This window comes from Gopherus flavomarginatus, chromosome 1, assembly GCF_025201925.1.
Source record: "Gopherus flavomarginatus isolate rGopFla2 chromosome 1, rGopFla2.mat.asm, whole genome shotgun sequence".
NCBI lineage: Eukaryota > Metazoa > Chordata > Testudines > Testudinidae > Gopherus > Gopherus flavomarginatus.
The window spans coordinates 255,686,845-255,707,802 of NC_066617.1; the positions used below are offsets into that span (position 1 = coordinate 255,686,845).

The following is a 20,958-nucleotide window of genomic DNA, read 5'->3' on the forward strand; positions in this document are numbered from 1 at the left end:
CCTCTCGAGTAACCTCCTTTTCATTTTCCACCTATTTTCTCCTGTTCTTTTTTAACAGTGTCTTGACTTCATGCTTCAGCTTTTCCAATCCCTTTCAGTTGCAGCTGTCTATAGCTCACAGTTGTCATCGCCATTTACAAGTCTACATTTGGCAACAGTATAATAGTTAATAATTTGCATTACAGTAGCATCCAACAAAGATCAGGTTCCCATTGTGCTAACTGCTATACACACACAGACAGTCCCCCTGCCCTGAAGAGCTTACAGTCTGAATAGCCAAGAAAAACAAAGGATGGAGTTGTAGGTACAATTATTTTATTTGTGCCAATCAGAGTGTTTTTTAGACTTAGGCCTTGTCTACACTAACTCTGTAAGTCAATCTAAGTTACACTACTTAAGTTACATAAGTTACAACATAGCTTCTGCCTCTCCTTGAGGTGGAATACTGAAGTCGCTGGGAGAGCGCTCTGCCATCGATTTAGCATGCTTTCGCCAGACCTGCTAAATCAATGCTACTACTCTAAGTATGACAAAATTTCAGATAATCTTTTATCTTCTTTATTCTCCTCAGGACCAAACCAATCCTCCAAACTCTTTGGTTTGGTTATCAGTTCTAGAATTACACAAATAACTAGATATTAACATGCTACAGATTCAGTTCAGGAAATGCTTGGTTTCATATGCTTCTGGAAGAATACCAGGAGATATTGGCAAACACAGCATGTCTTAATTCCTAGCAGGGCCAGCTCCAGGCACCAACGCAGCAAGCAGGTGCTTGGTGCGGCTAACGGAAAGGGGCGGCACATACAGCTCTTCAGCGGCAGGTCCCTCAGTCCCTCTCGGAGGGAAGGACCTGCCACCGAAGAATGAAGCGGCGGTGTTAGAACTGCTGCCGATCACGCCTTTTTTTTTTTTTGGCCGTTTGGGGCGGCAAAAACGCTGGAGCTGGCCCTGATTCCTAGTTCTACTTAAAGTGAAGCAGCTAATCTAGAAAGCCTTTCTCCTCAATTCACAGGAACACTAAACAGAAACATACACACTAGGCCTAGGCTTCAGAAGGAAGAAACTGGGTATAACATCATCAGATCTCGGAGATGAAAAATCTTTGACATTTTCTTACTTAGCTTGCAGCAAGGACAGGCTGAAGTGACTAATAGTGATAATGGTTTCAGCAGAGTTGAATTTACTATGTGCAATTTATTAACTTTGCCTTTTCTGATATTCTTAGATGATCAGCAGCATTTGACAAGGAAATTGAAGAAAGTTTCTTGAAGCAACAGGAAAAAAATCATTAATCAAAAGGTATTACCATGTTGCAAAAACTGTAGGGATAGAAAGATATTTTTAATTTGAATTTCAGGAAATTACACAAACTTTATTTATCCAACTGTTCTGTCTTTTGAATGCTTTGATGGGCACAATAGAAATTGAATTGAACAATAGAATTGCCAGTGCCAACAAAACAAGCAAAATTAGAAACCTGCATTGTAGTGTTTTCATAAAACCCACAATGGAGTTTGTAAATTCAAATGGATTTTTAACAAAACCTAACATTCATTTTTAATTACCTGTATTAAAACTGGCTTTCTGCATGGTTGAAAGACTTTGTTCATTATGATGGCATTTCTGCAGGCCTAGGCCTGAAGAAAATCTGTCCAATAAAAACAAAGCTGTCACTAGTGGCTAAAAGTGGACTCAGCTGTGAACCCTGTGGGGTGACATTCTTCTTTCTCAGGGTGCTAGCCTTTCCCCACAGAAACACAGGCTATTGGAGGTGATGAGGGCCACCAGAAGTGTATGTATTATTTTGTTGTATTATATTAGTGCCCAGAGACCCCAACAGAGATCAGAGCCCCACTGTGCAAGGGGTTATATAAATTAGTAAGAGTCCCTGCTCTGAAGAGCTTACAATCTAAATAAACACCACCAAATGGTGAGATAAAGGAAGTATTCTTTCCATTTTACAAATGGGGAACCGAGGCACAGAGAGACCACATGACTTACCCAACATCACACATGAAGGCTGTGACAGAGTTAAGAACTGAGTCCAGACCTCCTGTGTCCCACCCCAGTGCCTTAGTTTATTTTGCTTTTTTTTGTCTTTTTTAAAAACTTTCTTTGGTCTTACTTGGTCAAGATCTCATGCAGCTTTTCGGGGGGAAATCACAATGAAACTGTATTTGTAGTCTAAAATGATGAAAATTATCATTGGACGAATGTATAAATTCATTCAAAAACAAAAAGGAGAACAGTGCAAAAATTTTTCATAGAGTGGGTAACTGGGACATGATTTTATTTGTTTTGCAATGGTTAATGTGTTATATATAGGCTGGTACGGGTGTGGGGGGAAGTTAAATGTTCATGAAATGGATGAGAGAAAATAAGTGGATTTTGGTTCTGAGTAATACAATGAAGGCAGAATCATGATGCAGAATGTTGGTAAAGGAATCCAACAGGATCATAAATTGGATAAATAACAGACCATGTTTCAAATTCAAAGAGAGTATATGTAGAGTCACAAGTGGAATATTGCATACAATTTAGATCACACACTTTAGAAAAGGTTATCCAGGGTTTAGAGAGGGAAAGGAGATTGGTTTGTGATATGAAAGGGCTATTTTGCCATAGGAGGAAAGGCTCAAGAAATAAAGAACCTATCTATCTAGCTTAGGTATTACTAGCATCCTTCCCTGTAGTATTTCAACAAATTTATCACATATAAAAGGAGGCTGAAAAAGGGAAGATTTTACTGTAGTTTTCAGATACTTGAAGAGAAATCTATAGTAGGAAATTAAGAGTTCTATTTGCAGTGTCGAGGGGTAATACATAGTCACAAATGAGAGCAGCAGAAGAGAAAATTAAAGCTAAGTTTTTTCTCATGAGAATGGTGACTGGAAAGTAGTACAGTTTGTGATTCTTTTACAGCAAGGATGGATATACGCTTGGAATTCTAAGTGTATGTATGTTTGTTGAGTAGCAAGACATACTTGCCAAAAAGAGGAGGAAGACTGGCTAGAACTTTTTGTTTTATTCCATTCACAGTTTCTGTTTGTCTCTCAGAAGGAATCCTAAATTTTACCTTACATAGGAAATCTTTTGGATACACCAAAGTCATGGAGAGCAACAAAGAGTGGATAGTTCTAGATTCTGATGCAGAAGGGGTATAGAGAAAGATGAGACCCTGGAAAAGGGAAAAGAGGGTGATACGGGCTCATTGCCTGGAGAGTGGGGGAGAGTTCTGAAGCCAAGATTACAACAGTCAAGATAGTAAGGTGATCAGTAGTAAAACTCAGGAACTACAATCAATTTAATACATTTTTATTTTTTTCCTTTCCTAGAAAGAGCAAAAGCAACTACCTTAGCTCCTACCCCATTCTGCAAAAACACAGTGCTTTACAGAAAGACATCCTTTGCAGCTATCAGATAGGATGTGCCAGCAGGTATCACAAACAGGACATTCTCTGGAATACCTCATGTCTTCTTTCCTGTTCTACTTTGACACTGATTCATTTTGTAGTTTCAGAATTCAAATAACAAACCGATGAAAAAAATGTATGATGGAACAAGGACAAGGCAGATGCAGAGCAAAAATAAAATTAAATGACTTCTATTATATCCTGGAGGAGTAGCAGTAATGAAATAGCCCTAACATCTCCGCCAGTGAACTCCTTACTACAGCTCAGCTTAGACAGTCCACTCCTCAGTGCTGCTCATGTAGCTTGCAACATGTATCCCCCATTCATAGAAAAATGAAGGCACACAGCACAAATACTGCTCCACATATAGCATGTATGGAGGCTGCTAATGTAGTTCTCTAAGAGCACAGTAGGGTTGTTAAGGGTTAGCGTAAGTTTTCCATGTCAGTTGCACAGGAATCTAATGATGATGCAGCTGAATTGTGAATCATTTCAAACTCAGTACTAAAAATGGAAAATGACTGCTTCATTTTTGTAAATCAAACTTGAGCTTTATCTCTTTTCTTACCCTCAGGAGCTCATTAGTTGCTATGGAGAGCTTCTACACAAATATAATATTGTATGTACAGAAACATTACTCTAGCTGAGAACTCTAGGACAAATCAAACACTTCACAGGATTCAGAAGAAAATGCTAGCAGGATCTGAATTATGACTTTATAGTAAATATGTACATGAGATTTCAAAAATTAAAAATATGAGGTTTACTAAGATTTGATTCACAGATACTAGCTTTCCCTTGTAAGATAGAGATGTCCTTTACATTACTGAATGTTCTTTTCATTTATTACAGTTAAGCTAGAACAATGTATCTTGTATGTGAAAATGTGCAAAAGCAGATGCAGAAATTTTGACTTAATCATATTATCAGGTCTGATAACAAAGCAATCAAAATGTTCAGTTGCCTAAAGACACATAGCAGGACATGTGTTTATGAACCACCGAGATTGTCACTTCCATAGTATTTCAGATGAAAAAAGTAACAAACAGCTATTTAAGTTCTTTATCTTTACCAAAGTTTTCCTCCCAATCTCCAACCTGATTCTTATGAGCCAAGGTTATTATTATTGTTATATATTCCCAGACTATCCCAGCAGCCAAGTGCTTCACCATATGGAATACTGCATTCCAATCATCTTGTGGTAAACCTGTGGGTAATTCAAGTCTGAAACCTCAACAGACCAATTACACTTTTATGCTAAGAATTGCTCATGGTTTAGTGGATAAATCAGTTAACAGCTGGACAAGAATTCTTTGTACAGTTTTAATCATTTTTATAGTCTCTAATAGCATGGTCAGATTAGATATAATGGCTTCACAAGAAACTAATTCTCTCCTTTAGAGAGAAGACACCAATGTTGTTGGATGGCTGAAGAATAGTTAATTTCAGTAAACTCAGAACACAGGATTTAATGTTTTGCTTAACTAGAAATGTGTAGCAATCAGCTGGCTATATCCTCAAGCCTAAGAAAAGAGGGGATAGAATGTGTGCGCATGTAGGGCAAGATGTTAGCTGAGTCCAAGAACAACTCCCTCCACCCAAAATCAAGTTGTTATATGGACTTTGGGGAGATTTCCATTTGTTGTCCTTAAAACTTTCCCTGGCACATACTAAATAAATACAGATAGAACATACTTCCCAGAAGATTGGTAAGTATCTATCCCCAAGTTTCTGTGTGAAAGTCAACCATTTTGCTCTGCACGGGTACATGTGGTTACTTTCTGTTTTTATTCACATGAGATTGCATCTTATGAGTTTTACTGTGCAATTCAGGCTCAAATGAACTCATAATCTCCAAGTAAAATTTAATTCCATTTGGTTTTCATGGAGAAATTGAAAAATAGCTTAAGAAAATAGTAATAATGGGTGCCTTCACCTATCCACATACAGACTTTTGAGGTGGCAAAATTTGTAGAAGACACAAAACCATTTGACTTAGACAAGACTAAAGAAGAATATGAAGAATTTCAGAGGGCCCTAACAAAGGAAAGTGGACAGGCAGTGTGATGACAGATGAAATTCAATGTTGACAAATACTGCGTAATGAGTACTGATGGGAGTCATGTGAAATTTGAATGATTTTGTGATGGGATGTTCAAACCACATTAGCCCAGAAACAGATAATGTGGCTTAGAAGGGGTTAAGTATCCTGATAGGCAAGCACTTATTGAAGATGGAGCCCAGCTAGTCAGGAGCAGGCAGGGCTGGTACAAGGTCAGGAAATGAGGGCAGAAGAGGGCTTCAGTGTAGAAGGCTGCAGTCACTTTCTGGACTTAGACAGGGAAAGAAGGAAACCCAGGGGAAAAGTAGAAGCCCTGGGATCCAGGCCAGGAAGAAAAGTTTACCCAGAGGAGTGGTGGAGAAAGAAGTCTATAGAGCTGGATTAGGAAGCAGCCCAGCAAGGTTTAGGACAGTGCAAACCTCGGCCATTGATTGAAAGGTTCCAGGCTGGAACCCGGAGTAGCAGGACGGCCTGAGTGCCCCAACCAGCCACTGGGGTAAGTGACATCGCTTTGAATTAAAGGACTGCTGGGAATGATACTCAAAAAGGCTGTCTAGTGAGACTCATCTGCATGAGGCCACACCAGGGGAACTGCTCAACCCTTCTTGGAAATTCCCCCCAGACATGCCTGGACTTGTGCTCCCCAAGCACTTGGACTGAGGATATAAAACAGACAGAGTGGACACATACTGGGCCCTTCTCCTGCCCCCACCTTCGCTGCAAGCAATTAAGACACTGAGAAGAAGACAAGACTCAAACAGAGGAGATTGGCCCAGGTTTAAGGAACAAACCTGTGTATTAAGGACTGCAATATTCAGTGGGGTGAGAAAAACTGCTTAATCTAGATCAGGGGTCGGCAACCTTTCAGAAGTGGTGTGCCGAATCTTCATTTATGCACTCTAATTTAAGGTTTCAAGTGCCAATAATACATTTTAACATTTTTAGAAGGTCTCTTTCTATAAGTGTATAATATATAACTAAACTATTGTTGTATGTAAAGTAAATAAGTATTTTAAAATGTTTAAGAAGCGTCATTTAAAATTAAATTAAAATGCAGAGCCCCCCAGACCGGTGGCCAGGACCCGGGCAGTGTGAGTGCCTTCGGCACCTGTGCCGTAGGTTGCCTACCCCTGATCTAGATGTTGCCCAGTCTAATAGGGTTGAGAGATTAGACTGCGTGCTTATATTTACTTTTCTTTTGGTAACCACTCTGATTTTTTGCCTATCACTTAATATCACTTAAAATCTACCTTTTATAGTCAATACATTTGTTTAATTGTTTATCTTTACCAGTGAGTTTGTATGAAGTGTGGGGCAAATCTGCTCAGGTTAGCAAAGGCTGGTGTCTATCCACTTTCCATTGTTGAAGTGGTGAACCAATTAATAAATTTGCATTGCCCATCTTGAGCAGTGCAAGATGATATATTCCTGGGGTACAGTGCTGGGAATTGGAGGGGATTTGGCTGATGCCTTTTTCTGTGTGATTCATGAATGGCTCTGGAAGCATTCATGCAATCTAGCTGGGTGTGGGGCTCCACATGCAGTTGTGCTGAGTGATCACAGCTCCTGGAGGGCTAGCAAGGCATTGTGAGAGACAGCCCAGGCTGGGGAGAGTTCAGAGGGCACGGTCCCAGGCTGCACCTCAGAGAGGATCCCATCACAACAGCACTAATGCAAACCTTTGATTTGTCCTATGGGGAAATCGACTCAACTTAAACTGATGCCAATAGACTCAGATAGGCCCTCACAACAGAATAAAGTAAAGGAGTCAATTTTGAATATGTGGGAAAATGAGTCAGAAAAGCCATTATGATGCTCCAAAGCCCTCCAATTTTTTGTATAGTTCCATGTATTTTCAGAAGGGATGAAAGAGAGGACTTGATTACATTAACCTTGGCTGAGAATGGAAAACTTTTCTGAAAGGCTTGCCAAAAATAACTGAGTTGTAAAAATATTGCCAAATAATACTTTAAAACCATTTTACATGATGAAGAAGATGGATATGGCCTGTCGGTCTCATTACTCCAAGAATTACTCTAAAGCCAATTCATATTATGGATAGTGTTAGTCAGTTCAAGAGCACTTTTGGTGCTGTTGAAGAAAGCTACTTTCAGCAATTATTTGTGATTTCCTAAATCTCCACACATATTTGTACAAGGAAAAAATAGAATTACTTACTGGCAATTTGGTTGTCTGTCTCTTCTTCTATCCAAAGCAGAAAATTAGTTATTTTTTTAGTTTTATCCAACTACAATACCAAAAACAGGTGACATTATATATATATATTACACATGAGAAACTATGTTATAATTATTAAGGTTGCAAAGTCTACACTCAAATGTTAGGGCCTTAAAGGTGAGAATGAGCAAGTAGAACTTAATGCGTGAGGAGAGGAAAAGCCAGTGCAGAGATTCGAAGAGGGAAGTAATGCAGTAGCATGGTGGTAGAAGAAGGTCTGACCACTATTTTGCTTGGACTGGAGAGAAGAGTAGGAGGATGCATATATTTTAAGTATCAGATAACTATAATTAAGCTCTGGTTAATCTTGTGGGGATTGGTCCTTAGCTGGTGTAAATCAGAATATATCCATTGATTTCAATGGACCTATGTTAATTTTACTACCTGAGGATCTCACCTACAAACTTTGAAAACTCTTTTCTTTTAAAGCAGCAAAGAGTCCTGTGGCACCTTATAGACTAACAGACGTATTGGAGCATGCGCTTTCATGGGTGAATACCCACTTCATCAAATGCAGGCTTGTTTGTTTATTTATTATTATAAGGAAGGGTTTCCAACAGTTCATGATGTTTCTTTGCAATAGCTCAAGATTTGGTTTGGTGGGATTGTTTTTGTTCTGCAACTGTATCCTCAAAGTCAAAAGCCAGACCAGACACAGCTGCCTTTTATGATTCAACACGTGGTGACTGGAGCTGGGTGTTGTCTGTCATTGTGGCTACCCGTTTAATAGTGCTAGAGACAAGGCGGGTGAGGTAATATCTTTTTATTGGACTAACTGCTGTTGGTGGAAGGTACAAACTTTTGAGCTACAGCGAGCTATTACCTCACCTGCTTTGTCTCTCTCTAATATCCTGGGACCAACGCTACTACTACAACACTTCAAACAACGGTTTAATACTGCTACAGTTACATCGTTACCACTACTGTTTTTGAAGTTGGCACCTTGTTAAACTGATGTTGGACTGTCACAGCACTGGATACTGCTCTTTAACTAGATTCACAACCACTACAGTGACTTGAAAATCTGTTAATAAAGCATTCTTTTTTAATGTATCCAACTCTTAGGCGCAAAGTGAATTGGAGGCCACAATATATTTTCAAATCAAACTGCCAGCAATGAATTAAGAATTTCTCCAATTTGAAACATTTGCAATGGTGACTTCCCACGGCCCCCTTTGGCCTGGCGTGGTGAACCACAGCCAGCGGGAGCTGCAATCGTCCGAACCTGCGGATGCAGCAGGTAAACAAACCGTCCCAGACTGCCAGGGGTTTTCCCTACACAAGCAGCGGACCGGCTTTGAGAAGAACTGTTCCACAGCATCTTGGCGAGATACTAGTTTTATTTGCCTTTCTGTGTTTTGCTTGTAGTTAACCACCTACAACAATAGGTTTATCCAGCTCTATGCAGCTGCCACACTGCACTGCTCCATCTTTCCTCAGCTGGAGCAATTCAGTGCAAAAGGAACCTGGCTCCATCTTAAAATCCAGGTAATCAGCTGAAAGGGTCCTGAGTTGAACTTGGCTATTCATGAAGGCCTTGTTTCTCCTTTAATTTGTTTGCATGTGAGTTTAGTGTTCATGAAAGCTGCTGGTCAAAGTTCTCTGTGTTCCCACAAAAGAGAGGCAGTATGGGCAGCACAAGCCTTCCTGCCTATGTCTGTCTACTAACAACCTATGCTGATATGAACTGGAAACAGCGGTGAAATTCTCTGGGCCTGAGTCTGATCTCTGTTACACCTGGTAACAGACTGGACTGGTATAACTCCACCGAATTCAAGAGAGAGAGTAAAGGAGACCAGAACCATTTCCTATTACCAATTCCCTGCACTAACCTGTTTCCCTTTATCTATTTCCTTGTGATTTTGCAAGTTGTGTACACAGGTCAAGATATTCTCCAACCAAGAGACTCAGAATACTGTTAATACTCTGATAATGCAGGTGTCAGTGTGAGGGACGCAGTTAGCTGTCTGCTTCAGAACTGAATCCATCACTTCCTCACTGTTTCTATCCCCCTTTCAGCCCGGTATGTTCCCACTGTTAGCATACATTTATTCTAAAATGTGGCAAACACAAGAGTGCTGCTAAGCATTCTGGGTGCCCTCAGAAAGACACCGATAGTTCTTGATTTTGTTTATGCATCTTTACATTCTCCTGTAGAGATGGTCATGACAACGTACATAACCTTGGTACAGAGGGCATCGATATTTCCTGTTTGGAATCTAACATTATCTTCCACTTGTTATAGAGTAATTATTTTGCATTCTTGTCGTATTTCATTATTCTAGTTTTTTCTGGCATATAGCTCTTTTGTAAATATTTCAGGGTTAATTGTCATTGGTTGAAGAAACTTGTTAGAAGCTTCCACTATAGATTTTGTCCTTCTGCCTGTGATTCTCTGAACTGATGATCCTAACAAAGCATTGTGAAGTGTGCTGCCATATTCTAACAATGCTAAGTGTGGATATAAGTATTCAAGTTGCTAAGTATTTAATTCACACTATGCCTCCCACAGCTTAAGGGTGATCAGGAATCTTATATGATTGCCGAGATTCTTTCACATTCTGTTCCCTGGATATATTGCAGATTCCACATTTGGATACCCTATCTTTAATTATAGCCTTCATGCCTGGCTAGAATCCTATTTGAGTTCTTATATTATGACCAATACTGGATACCTTGAGTTATATTCTGATGCTTCTTAGGATGCAATGTAGATTATATTTCACATTTCTGACCTCATACTATGTACTATTGTGACACAATATTTTTATATATGTAGCAACTTCATCTTAATAGTCCCAATAATGCAATGGTTCCTGAATTTTTTTTTGCTAGCTTGCATCTAGAATGAGTCTTTCAACCTCTTGCAAAGTTGGGACATTTTGCATTTCTTGTCAAATTTTGTTTTGGAAATGGGTAGTACTTGAATTACATTTAGTTCAGATTCCCCTTCCTACAGCTTCTTGCTTTCACTGTTTATAGGTACTCTTGAAAGCATGCCTGGTATAAGAAGCTCTTTATTGGGCCAGTATTTCACATTTAATGAGTAGTTTTACAATTTCCTGATCATTTTCTGAAGTCTAGGTGGTACTTTGCAGAAGGGTTCTGTAATATGGCTTCTGAAGGTTTATGGTCTGTATCTACTCTGACCTATTTCTCTCCATAAACACATGTATAAAACCACTCACCAATAAGAACAATTGCTAGCATCACTTTCCCAGTCTCAGCATAGTTCTTTTGTATTACAGTCAGTCTTTTAGAAGCATGTGCCACTAGGCAAACATGCAGGAGGACAGAATTTGTTGGTAAAGGCTGGATCTTTATTTTTTGGCACCAGTCACATGATGCAAGTTTTACTCCAGTCACATGGCATTGGTCATTATCCACAACTGTAGTGAGTACTGTTACATGTCCTAGCCAGTTGGCCCATGCTCCTCCAATCTCCCACCTGAGATTGTACACTTTATTAAGACATATTTTAAAATGTTTAAATGTTTCAAGTTGGTAAGCTACCTCTTAATTTAGTCCATTACAATGACTGAACTGTTGCATTTTAAAATTAAACTGATGGGGTGGGACAGAATATACCCCTGTATTAACACCTTACACACAATTGTAATAATGTTTGTACAAAGTATGCCTTGTAAGTTATCATTTAAAAACTCATTATTTGCTGGTCAGTATTGGCCTCATAAAATCTGCATGGCAACATTGTATGTTAAGTTATCAGATTCCCCTGAGCATAGGTAGCGAGTTATATGAGACAGTGGTGCCCATGCTCCACCAATGTGCAGGAAGGTGGGCCTGGCTCCACTAATGTTTGGGCTTATACTTTCAGAGCCATCCCACGCATACGGCCCTGTGCTTTGGGGTGCCCCCGCGCTTGAGGGGGATGTGGGATCCAGGGCGGCTTGGGGGGTTAGTGGGAGACCTGGTGCCAGCAGCAGCAAGCAATCCAGCCACAGTCCACCCCACTCTGCCTCTTCCCGCCCCGTTCCACCCCCACTCCATCCCTTCCCCCAAACCCCTGCCCCTGCTCCACCCGCTTCCTGCCCTCATTCCAATGCTTTCCCCAAGTGTCCGCCCTCGCCCAACCTTTTTCCGGCTTCTGCCCCCTCCCCCAAGCGACACCAGGAGCCGGCGGAGCAGGGCAGACTGGAGCTGGGTCGCTTGCTGCTGCTGGTGCCCTGGACCCCACGTCCCCCTGAAGTTTGGGGCCCCCCCAAAGTGCGGGGCCTGGGGTGGTTGCCTCAGTCCGACTTATGGATGGGACGGCTCTGCTTGGACCCGTTCTGGGCACCACTAAAAATTATACAAACCTGATGCCTGTGCTCCTGAATGGTGTTAGCAACACATGTCCCAAACCCCAGAACCCTGCCCACACAATTTGTTAAACAGTTGTGTCCTAAACAAAGGAATGTGTACTTGCCTTAATTTGCATTTAAACAGTAAATAGTCATCGAGCAGGAAGGGAAGACAAAGGAAGTTCAAACAGGTGAATAAAACAGCAGGGAATCTCCTTCCACATAGACCAAACTTACTCACCCTCTAAGCCACATATCATAATCTTCAGAAGTTCAAGAGCCAGGGCATAACTTCTGGGACTCAGAGTTTCAGCCCTGCAGTGGGGTGGTGGGGCTGGGAGCTTCTAACTTGCAGGGAGCGGAGGTTTCAGGGCTTCAGCCCTGCTCCTGCTGAAGCCCCAAGCCCTGGCAGGTGCCTCCTGTAGGCTGAAATCCTGAGCCCCCGCTCCCCAGTCTGCTAGGTAGAGAATGGTGGGGGAGGATGTGGAAAGCTTTGCAAGCCACACTTTAACTGTAAAAGAGCCACATGTGGCTCATGAACCATGGTTTGGTCACTCCTGACATAGACTCTGTCTCCTAGGTCTCAGCTGAAGAGACTTTTCAAGAGGAGGAATGAAACTATAAGGAAAGAGGGACAAACAGACCCCTTTCTCCCTGCCCATAACATTCACTGTATCTGAAGAGCCAAAGGAAGCATCTATTGGACTCTGTGAGATTAGTTCTGTCCTAAAGAGTTTGGTCAGTAAGACTGCTGAAAGCATGTGCTGAGAAAACTTGGCTTTGAATCTAATATAGTTTGTTAAGTTAGGCACCAGTAAGCATTTTATCTTTATTTTCCATATAACTATTTCTGAGTTTGATGCCTCATTACTTATACTCACTTAAAATCTCTCCTAACAAACTTGGTTTACTGTTTTTGTCTAATCCAGTGTGTTCAAGTTGAAGTGTCTGGGTGACTATTTGGAGTAACAAGTTGTGTGTATGTTTTTCCCTTAAAGGAATAACGGACCTATATAAATCTGAATTCTCCAGGAGAGGGTTGAGCTGTACAGGACATACATTTCTGGGGGGAAATCTGGGACTGGGAGTATGTTGGGGTCACCCTGAAGCATAACCCAGGCTGGCAAGAGCCAAGATGTGACTGGCTGGCTAGCTGGCTGCAGCACAAAGAGATACAGCTGGGAATGACTTAATGCTGGAGGCTGTTTGTGAGCAGTTCAGACTGAAGGCTACAGAAGCAGGGCATTGTAAAGGGCACCCCAGGTTACAAAGCAGAGGTGACACAGCTACTCATTACTCTGAATAGTACCCTGGTGTGTTTGAAGGGGTAACTTTAGTAACATAATTTTATTTATTCATTGCCCTTGGTAACTGTATTTATAGGTCGTCTCATTCACTGTCCTTTCCCAGTAAAGCCACTCAGCCTCTCTTTCATGCAATTCCCTCTAATACAAGTACAGGGTACCCTCAGAGCACCATATAGGCCATGCTCCAGGAAAGATTTATGCATCTACCTAACTTCAAGCATCTGAGTAGCCCCATTAACTTTAAATTAAATATATGCATCAATCTTTGTGGGGTCAGAGCCTAAATTAATAACATTTATAACCTTTTATTGCGGCTGTGATTGTCACGAAAGTCACAAGAGCTAGACAGTGCCATTGTAAGGGAGGATGTGTGGCCCTACCACCCCAAGAGAATCATGGAAGGCATTCTGCCTCATAGTCAGCTCTTCAGGGCTCTTCATGGGTTGGGGGTAGGGGAATAGGATGAGGAGAATGTGGCAGAATTCTCGAGGGTAATGACATATGACCTGGAGCATTGCCTTTCTGACAAGCTGCTCCTGCAGGAGAGTTACTCAGTAGCAGTACCTATACTTTTAGGATAGTCCAGGCAGCCTTGTGCAAAGGTGCAGGGAGCTCTTTAATTCCTCCACCCTCCTCAACCCCTACCCACTACATGGATTCTTTAGGCCTGGTCTACGCACAACTACTGCACCAGTTTAAATCGGTTTCTAAAGCAACCTTCAGACTACGCCACAATGTAGCCTGTACTGACTATATAATACATATGTCATAATAAGAAGCTGATATTGCAACTTAATTCATAAGAAATCTTCAAAAGCTCTTGTTAATATATATTAACTTTCACACTCATGCCTCACATTCACTTGACAGGCTTTAATTAACTTTAGCTGTAACTCCCGCAGAGCTGTGTACCACTTGAATGTTGTATATTTTTGAAGAGTGCATTCAATATACAATAACAAATGGGTAGGACGTTCTAGTGGTAAAATGTACTTGGATAGATACAATAGACAGATACTGGAAAGACAGGTACTATGATGATTGTGAGATTTTAAATAGCAGGTATCAAACTAGTGTGGCCGTTTTGCAGCAGGATATTTGAAAGCATTCCATACCACAGTTTTAGAAGGCAGACTTCTATTCTAGATTTGGGAAGATGATTCTTTGTATTGTAGATTGATTTGCTTATGAAATTATATCCAAACTAGTACATTTAACCTCTATTACTTTTCTCTGCCTAATTGACTCAAATCACAGATTTATTCTGCTGCTGCACAATAATAATAAAAAATATATACTCTATACTAGAAACAAACATCTAAATCCAAGGAACCTTAACAAGAAACCAGGAAATGGCTTAATGCAGATTTTGGTAAATCAACCCAGCTGCTAGTCATGAGTACCAAATTGTTTATATTCCCAAGTTCAATGAAAAGGGAAATAAAGCTTTCAGCAGAAGACAACTTGTAGTTCACGAAACATTAGGCATATTCAGAGTAAATGTAATTTGACACAGCTACTTCCTGTTGGCACAGTCCAGTGTGAAACCTGTCCATCATATTAACAATCAAAGGAAATTCAGATAGGTTCAGAGCAATTTAGGCTTGAAAGTTACTCACAGCAACAAAGCCTCTATGAGTCAGCCAGATGTTCCAGAATGAATTATTCAGAAAAGGATTTTCAGGTTAATTCTGTGAAATTAGTTTTCCTATTTTGTACAGAACAAGGCGTAGAGTATGTGATGGTAAAAAACAAACCTTCTGTCCCTAATGCACCCATCCTGGATGGAAATAACCTTGTCTCTTCAGGAAAAGGCACAACGTACAGCATGCTGGACTATGGTATTATTATAAGTTACAAACATTTCTTCAGAATGCTATCAAGTACAACACCATGTTTAAAATATTGATGACTCCAGGGAAATGCAGTCCAACCACTTCTATTTAAATGGCCAATAAAATGTGACCTCGTCCATCAAGAACCTCATTTATGGTACATTTAACGGACTGTAATCCATTCATGTTGCAAATAACATAAGTATTTGAGAGCAGAGACTCCATTTGACACTGGGCCTTATAATCCTTATTTTGAAGGATTTTTACAAACAAACTCTAATGTAGAGTGGGATTGAGGATTAAAGGTTCACAATGGTAGATGGATTAACCTGAGATATAAAATACACATTAAGCTGCACTTGGCTGATTTTCCTTCAAAAGCATTTGATTATTTCAGATTCTCATGTCCTTGATAAATTTTCTAGCCTTCGAGGTGCTGGATTAGTGTCTTTGATGCAGAAAATGAATTTTGCAGGGGAAATAGCAGGCATTACCTGATTTAAAATATGTAGAAAATGATGTACGTTCTCAATTTTAAAATGTTTAATTGTTCTCACCATCACATTTCACAATAAATCCAGCACTGGAACTGACTGAGGACAAATCAGAGAGTATTAAAATGTCATCCGAACCAATCATTGGAATGAAATACAGACATTGTAAAAAGTCCGTGGGTAATAGTCTCCCCTGTCCTTCCACAAGGAGAGAAAAGCCAAAGCCATCAAAATTGGGGAATTGAAAAGGGAGATGTACCAGCTGCATTTCATGCTTCTGCCCTGGTGTCCTACAGAAATGCATCCTCCAGAGCTGTGTGGGGTGGGTCTCCACTGATTATGAGGGGCAGGAAGAGACGCTAGAGGAGGGATATGTAACATTAACATCCATAAACCTCTTTTTGCAATTGTACTGATAAATTTGAGGTATCATCAGCCAATAGTGACCAGGTATCATGCTGCCAGAGAAAGAAGATAATTGGTGGGGAGAACAACAGGACAGCCATACACAGGTACTAAGAGTCTATATTTTGGAAAAGGACCACTCAGTACAACAAAAATATAGAACTATTCAGAGGTCTGCAGGCTGGGAACTTTCTGCTTTGTTTTGCTGCATCACAACACATTACTGTGCAGGGTGGAGGGGAGGGAGAACTGCCATTAACTAAAGTAAGGGAGGAGTGAGGCATAGCTCCAACCCATAATACTCTGGGCAATCCAGCTAATCTTATCAGGGCCACTTACCTACACTATGGCTATCAGGACATCTGCTAAATCAGGGGGCTAAAATCCCACCTCAGGGATGGACAGATGATCTGGAAACTCATGAGTTGTTATATGTGTGATGGAACAGTTATATATGGTTTTGAGTCTGAGTACATAAAATGTTTGTATAACTGAATGAGAGGGTACACAATCACCTCTATGCTTTCTTTCACACGGTCCTTGTATTTATTATAACCTTTCTGAGCTAACCTGCAAAGCTTCTACCCAGTCCACATTTAAATTTGCATTACAGGTTCTGTCTACACTGAAGGTGTAATTTTCAACTTCAGGAGACATACCTGTGCTAGTTCTGATGGAGCTCTTGCATTAAAAATAGCAGTGCAGCTGCAGTGGTGCAAATGGCTGGGGAGCTAGCCGTCTTGCGTAAGATCCTGTTTGAAACTCTAGGTACATACTTGGATGGCAAGCTAGTCCTGCCACTCCTGTCACCATGGCTATGCTGCTATGATCAGCTAGTGTGGATATGTCTACCCGAGCTAGAACTTACACCTCCAGCCCCTGTGTAGACACATCCATAGACCTACTTCTGCTATGCTACCTACTGACTTTTATTAAAATAAAAATCCCTATTTCTTGTTCCCCTTCCCTTAGCCTGTCTGTCTGTCTGCTCTTGGAATGTGATCTTCTCAGGGCAGAGTCCATCTATTCTTGAGGGGCTGCAAAGCATTGAGCATGCTGTGGGGGGTGCTATAATAAACAGCAATAATATCAGGGCATTTTCTGTGCCATTTGAGGATAGAAAAAACATTGAAAATGCAGGAAGAGGACTGGGGAAAGAACTTGAGGGGACTGATAAAGAGCAAGTCAGAATCGCTAGCAGAGCATCCCTTCATTTGCTTTCAGAGGAAATAAAGCATCCAAAGTTTGTGTCTAGCAGGAGGAGACTAAACAGAGAGACTGCTGTAAAGGGGACTGAGGATACTCGTAGGAAGCTGGGAACTGACTCAAAGGGGGTTGTATTGAATCATGATTTGGATTCATGGAATTAAGAATTGGTCCTTTTGTAGAATTCAACTGGGAGTTGAAAATGGATACGTGTCAACCCAGGAAGATGATTAAACTGGAACAAAAGCTGGGGTATTCAAAAGCAAAAGGATTACAAATATTCTAAAGTCAAACCACAGCAGCAACTGCTTAACTGTTCTTATTTCCAAGTATTTTACAACAAAGTCCCAATGTATTGTGCTGAATTCCTTGTGTAGATATTTGCTTTTAATTAACAAAAGGTACAATTTGGGGCTGATCCTCATCTGGTACAAACTAGCATAGCTCTGTTGGCTACAGTGAAGCTGTGCTGATTTACCCAAGATGAAGATCTGGCCCTATATGTATGTGCCCATATGCTCAATTCCACCACTAGCAGAAATAGGTTGTGATTCAAATATTCTAACTTTAAAATCCTATTAACTTTACTTCTGCCTTTGTTATCTTTCAATTACCCGATAAAACTTTATGATGGAGTCTGAGATTAATTCAGTGGAAATGTAACACAGCAGTTAAACAGATAATAAGGAGCACAGAGGGTAGCTACATATTGATTCAAGAGAAAGGCCATAATCTTCGTACAGTATCTTCACAATAGCCTACCCAGAGATGTAAACTCACAGCTGAGAATTGCCCCTGGTCTCAAATCTCTATAAACTGCAGAGCACACAATGGAAATTTGCAAATGAAAGAGCGACAGAGAAAAGAAAAGAAATCCTTAAGTCCTTCAAAGAAGGGAGTTACTTTTATCTTTAGAAGACCCCTCCGCGCTGCTCCTCTAAGCAACAAAGAGCTTTCTCTGCAGCCTTTCAGCTCCTTTTCAAAAGAAGGAGATTCTGAGAAGTCTATTTTGCTAACTCTGTTGAAATGTTGGTAAAAGGGTCTTTAGTTCTGGACTCTAGTCATCTTCTGTGGATTATGGTTAGAGAAGATTAATATCCCTGATTCCACTTGATATTGTTACATGTTCCCCATTTTAAAAAAATTACATACAATGTAAGTTAGAAATAAATACCAAAAATATGTCCAATTACTAAACCACACAAATTGAGAGGTTGCAGGCTGGGGTAGACCTGACAAATGAGAATGACTCTTATTGGGCATCATTACTGCTGCACCTTGAAAGTTTTTTGATCACATGACCAACTCCTTGGTGTGAAACAATTCCTTCTGTTGAGGTCTGTTCAGCCACAGAAATGTGTCTGCCAGAAGAAGCCTGGAACAGGTGTTTACATCCCCTAGGTGCTTTTGAAAAATCTCAGTATAGTTCTTTACCAGCGTTCCTGTATGTCATACTTTTTGTTATATGATGTCAGAAGTAAATTGTAGTGTAGGCCAAAATGAAAATAAGTCTACACATCCCCTGGGATAGCTTTGAAAACCTCAACCCTCATCCCTATTTCCTGGTACTGCTCAAGTGACATGGCTCAGGGCCGGCTTTAGCAAGTGTGGGGCCCGATTCCTGGGGGGTGTGGGCGGCTTGTACTCACCAGGTGGCGCTCCCAGTCTTCGGTAGCACTTCGGATTGCTGGCCGGGAGAGTGGGGCCGCTGGGCTTGCTATACTCCAGCCGGGGTCGTGGAGCCGTCGGGCTGCCACTCTCCAGCCGGAGTCCTGGCCAGGGGAACGGGGCCGCGGGGCTTGCTGTGCTCCGACCAGCACTCTGGCTAGGGGAGTGGGGCTGCAGAAGACCCCAGTGGAGCTGACCACCCCCCGGGTGAGTAAAAAAAATTAAAAAGGCGCCTAAGGTGTGGGGCCCTCTTAGGCACGGGGCCCAATTCCGGGGAATTGGGCTAATTTGCCTAAAGCCAGCCCTGCATAGCTCAAGGTTATGCCAAGTTAATAGTCCTGTCACAGGATAGGAGTCAGTAGCCACTGATTCAAGTAGCTATTGTTAGACAGTGCCAGGTTTACAATGGCTCCAGTGGCTCCATGGAGTTGGGCCCATGCTCAGAAGGGGCCCCGGCCTGCTCCACTTGCACTGTACCCCGAGACCCCGCTGGCTGCCCTGCCCACCACTTGCTCCTCTCGTCCTACCCGCAGGCTAGCCGAGGACTCCTCTCCACCCCTTGTCCCCTCCCCCTGCTCTTCTCAGCCCCCTGGCCAGACCCTAGGGCACCTCCCGCTCTGGGCAGTCTCTGCTTCCTACCATATGTGGGGCCCCACCTGTCTGCCCAAAGCTGAGCCACCTGGGACTGGTGCAGAAGCCTGGCTAGACTCAACCAAGTTGGAGGAGGAGACAGTGTGGAGGGCTTGGCTAGGCCTCTCCAGGCAAGTGCGTCTTGAGGGACCCCATCCAATGCAGGTCCTGGCCTGTCTCATCGCACCACGCCTGAGGGGATGGAGCAATTCCCAGCCCTAGGACCAACCCTGGCTGCGCTGCTTACTCAGCCCGGCAGACATAGTCACCTCCCAGCAGGGCCACTGAGTGTGGCTGGGAGGCAGAGCTTGGGGGAGTGGGTCTGTGGGGAATAGGAGGCGAGGGTGCTGGGCTGTGAAGGGGCAGGGAGGATCTGTGTGTGCTGGAGCACTAGGGAATGGGGGTTGTGTGTGGGCGGTGCTGGGCAGGGGTGGTGTTGTGCAGGGTGCTTTGCATTTGTGGTTGGGTCTAGGGGGGGCGCTGGGCATAGTGGGTCCAGGAAAGGCTCTGGCCATAGGGAGTCGGGGGTGTTGGGTGGCGGGGACTGTGTGGCATGGCATGGGCCTACCCCCAAGCGGATATGCTGGCAGCACAGGGCCGGGCAGGCCATTGTGCATCACGCAACTGATGGTTTACAAATAGTGCCCTTGCACTGGGTGGAGCAGGGCTTCCTCTGCCATACCCCATTGCCTCTGGCTGGCCCCTCGCTCTGTGGACTGACCTTCCCACACCATGCACCATTGCCTCCATGGGGACCCATAAATATGTTTGGTACTGGGCCCACAAAAGGTTAATCTGGTCCTGTTGTTAGAGACCCCAGTTTTTCACAAATGTGAAATAACACGAAATAAAATGAAAATCAGTGTACAAAAAGAAATAAAATGGAACACTTAAACCTCAGCCATCAGCTCCTGTCCCACAGGCCTGGGCCTAGCTCCCCACCCCAGGCAGTGTGAGCTGGTGCCGGGGTCACAATGCCACTCACGTTTGGGCTGGTCACCCCCACAGTCTGAATGGGGCCAGCTTGGTTGAATTTGAGTGAGTGGTACTAAGACCTTCCAGACCAGGTCCTAATGCCCCCACAGGACAGGAGCTACTGCTGTGGGCTGAATGCAGAGCAGGTTTATTCTGTAATCTGCCCCTCACCTCAGGCCTCCCGGGGGCGGAGCCTGGACATCCCACATGGATAAAATGAAATAAAACCCATTTCCCCAAAAATAAAACAAAAATTATAAAAAATAAAAAGAATTTCACAAGGCTCTAGACACTATTGCACCTGTTCCTATTGAAGGACACAGCAGCCTTTCAATTGATTTCAGTGAGAGCACTATTGGACCCTATGTCATGCATTATCAGCTCTTTCATTTGATAACTTAACAAGGCAGGGTCACTA

At 42.3% G+C, this 20,958-nt stretch overlaps 2 protein-coding genes across 6 annotated transcripts in view; both read right to left on the minus strand.

Moving 5' to 3' along the window:
• Positions 1–20,958, minus strand: part of ST6GAL2 (ST6 beta-galactoside alpha-2,6-sialyltransferase 2) — a 287,770-nt gene that overhangs the window by 195,249 nt on the left and 71,563 nt on the right. The window contains exon 2 of one of the 5 annotated variants that reach the window (XM_050922205.1): positions 1,569–1,651. The exons of the other annotated variants lie outside the window; for them this stretch is intronic. The gene's annotated coding sequence lies outside the window, so the exon portion shown is untranslated. The remainder of the gene's footprint in view (positions 1–1,568; positions 1,652–20,958) is intronic. 5 annotated transcript variants of the gene reach the window in all.
• LOC127034210 (uncharacterized) overlaps positions 1–20,958 on the minus strand; it is a 484,493-nt gene that overhangs the window by 142,835 nt on the left and 320,700 nt on the right. The gene's annotated exons all lie outside the window — the stretch shown is intronic.